Raw genomic sequence first — 3,282 nt, 5'->3', positions numbered from 1 at the left:
GGGGTCTCTCTCTTGCTCAGGCTGGTCTCGAACTCCTGACCTTGAGCGATCCACCCACCTCGGCATCCCAGAGTGCTAGGATTACAGGCATGAGCCACCGCGCCCGGCCTCAACTACACTCTTCTGCAATACGTACATGACCTCCTCCTAGCATGTTGGACTAAGGATGAATGCTTGCAGGCCACACGAGCTTTACTTCAGCTGTTGGCAGAGAGGGGATGTAAGGTTTCCTGGAAGAAAGCACAAATTTGCCGCCAAGTTGTCAAGTATTTGGGATTTACAATCACTGAAGGACATAGAGAACTTGGACATGAAAGAAAACATGCAATCTGCTCAATCCAGAGGCCGTCCACTCGGCGACAACTGCGAGAATTCTTGGGAGCAATTGGGTTCTGTCGCATCTGGATACGAGGGTTTGCACTAATAGCCAAACTGCTCTATAAGGCTCTACGAGGACCCGAGACACAAGATTTAGAGTGGGGAGAGGAGCAGGAGGAAGCTTTCCAAGATTTACGAGACCAGCTGCATGGATCCCCGGCCCTGGGACTGCTAGACCATACTAAAGACTTTAAACTGTTTGTCAATGAGAGAGACCATGTGGCCGTGGGAGTTTTGACTCAACCTGTTGGGCCATGGCCGAGGCTGGTAGCCTACCTGTCTAAGCAGCTAGATACGGTAGCATCCGAATGGCCCTCCTGTCTTAGGGCTGTAGCCACCACTGTTCTCTTAATCAAGGAAGCAGACAAGTTTACCCTGGGCTGGCACACCCAAGTTCATATCCCACACACTGTAATACAGCTTATCAACAATCTAAGGCACCTCTGGCTCTCCAGCAGCCAGCTGGCCCAATACCAAGGGCTACTGTGTGACAATCCACAAATAACCCTGGAAGCTGTACAGACTCTAAATCCTGTGACCTTCTTGCCCCTCGACCCTGGACTCCCAGACCACGATTGCCTTGAGGTAACAGAGAAAGTTTATGCTAGCCAACCCAGTCTAAAAGACACTCCCCTGCCGAACCCAGAATTAGAGCTGTTCACAGATGGCAGCAGCTATGTCCAAGATGGACAACGAAAGGCGGGGTATGCTGTAACAACCAGAGACAAAGTTGTTTTAGCCGAACCTTTGCCAGCAGGATGGTCCACTCAGAGGACAGAATTATGGGCCCTGTTACAAGCACTCAAATATGCAGAGGGAAAAAGAACCAACATATACACAGACTCAAAATATGCCTGGAGTACCTTACATGTACATGGAGCCCTTTACCAAGAAAGAGGGCTGCTAACAGCAGGAGGTAAGGAAATAAAGAATAAGGAAGAAATTCTCCAACTGTTAGAAGCTGTGTAGAAACCAAAAGAAATAGCTGTAATACACTGCCGAGACCACCAAAAGGGAAGAGATCCAGTCACTCTTGGCAACCATCTGGCTGATCAGACAGTGAAAGCTGTAGCAGGACAGAAAAACCTCAAACAAGGCACACCGAAAGCCAGTAAAATCCTCCTAGCACCAGAGTGGCCTGAACAACCTAAATACAGCCCAGAGGAAGAGGCCTGGGCAGAAAGAGAAAAAGCCCAAAAGACCAAGACAGGTGGTGGCACCTACCGGACAGTTAGATTTTCATACCTGAGAAGCTGGCCTACTCAGTCACCTCCAAATATCATTTACACTCACACATGGGAAAGACTGCCCTAACCACCTTACTTAACCGCCACTATTACATCCCCAGACTCCCTTCTCTAGCTGCGACCATTTGCGCTCGTTGCCAGACGTGTGCCAGGAATAACGCAGTCGCACGACCCAGGCCTGCTCCAGGTATTCAACATACAGGAACATCTCCCTTTGAAGATGTGGAGGTCGATTTCACCGAGGTAACACAATGCAAGGGAATGAAATACCTGTTAGTAATGGTATGCACCTTCTCAGGATGGACAGAGGCTATTCCCACCTGAACTGAAACGGCTAAAGAGGTAATAAAAATTGTTCTAAGAGAGATAATCCCCCATTATGGGCTGCCACTCTCAATCGGCAGCAACAATGGACCAAGCTTCACGGCAGAAATCACACAGACTTTAACTAAAGCATTGGGGGTCAAGTGGAAACTCCATACTGCATACAGACCACAGAGCTCAGGGAAAGTAGAGCGCATGAACTGGACCCTTAAGAACACCCTTGCAAAGCTATGCCAAGAGACAGGGTTACCTTGGATAGATTTACTTAGTCTAGCATTGCTTAAAGTCAGATGCACTCTAGGGCCGACAGGATATTCACCCTTTGAAATCTTATACGGAAGGCCCCCTCCTATAGTCAAGCAGCTTAAGGGAGACATCACTCAGATAGGGGAAAAGACCCTACACACTCAGCTTATTTCCCTATCCAAAACCCTGAGTCAGATTCATCACAATGTTCTAAAAAAGATTCCTATAGCAATGGGACACCCAGTCCACTCCCACCAGCCTGGAGACTCAGTCTGGGTTAAAGACTGGAAGAAAACACCACTAGAGCCCACCTGGACAGGCCCTCACACTGTAGTCTTAATCACACCCACTGCTGTTAAAGTTGCAGGAATAGCACCCTGGATTCATCACACAAGAATAAAAAAGGCCACACCTGAGGAGAACCAGGGCACCTGGACAGCGCAACACGATCCAGAGGACCCTCTGAGAATCCACTTCCGGTGTAGCGGCGGCCCAGCAACCACGCCAGAGGACACCCAAGCCGAATGACCGAGCCAGCCCATTACATCACCATCGGCCTGTTTAGACTATTGACCTTGCTACTCGGCATTGGACTTTACTCAGTGGCCCCAGAGGACTGGGGGCCAGGGGAAAGATTGTTATTAGTCATCTTATATTGGGCTGTGGTGGGGTTCCTTTCCAGGTTACAATGTTATTGCCCATTCTAATCCTTGTCTGTCTCCTGCTTTCTAAGCACAATTATAAAATTCATAGAAACAACTGTAATCCGAAAAACAACAGCTCATATAATGGCCTTACAAGGCTATTCCCCATTAAAGGATGATGCCCTATAATAGACACATGAGGATGAATGCCTCATGATATGTATATATAGGGGCATCAAAAGGGGGGAATGAAGTGGAAGATTGGAAAATTCCACTAAAGTGGAATTCTTAGAAATTCCACTAAAGTGGAATTCTTAGAAATTCCACTCCGGGCTTTTTTTCCCTTGCGATCCTCACCTGGGCCCCCTCCTCACCTGCGACCTTGCCCTCATAAATCACCTGTAGCAATTAGTGTACCAGGCTGTAAAAGTAGCTTAGGGCTC

At 48.2% G+C, this 3,282-nt stretch overlaps 1 protein-coding gene across 1 annotated transcript in view; it reads right to left on the bottom strand.

The window, feature by feature from the left end:
- Nucleotides 1-2,685, bottom strand: part of SERF2 (small EDRK-rich factor 2) — a 16,318-nt gene extending 13,633 nt beyond the window's left edge. Inside the window, exon 1 of the mRNA XM_012649313.1 lies at nucleotides 2,608-2,685. The gene's annotated coding sequence lies outside the window, so the exon portion shown is untranslated. The remainder of the gene's footprint in view (nucleotides 1-2,607) is intronic.
- Between the last annotated feature and the right edge of the window lie 597 nt (nucleotides 2,686-3,282).

Source organism: Propithecus coquereli, unplaced genomic scaffold (genome assembly GCF_000956105.1).
Source record: "Propithecus coquereli isolate 6110/MARCELLA unplaced genomic scaffold, Pcoq_1.0 Scaffold3, whole genome shotgun sequence".
Classification (NCBI taxonomy): Eukaryota; Metazoa; Chordata; class Mammalia; order Primates; family Indriidae; genus Propithecus; species Propithecus coquereli.
The sequence above is the reverse complement of the archived record's forward strand: the minus strand, read 5'-3'. Positions and strand labels throughout refer to the sequence as shown.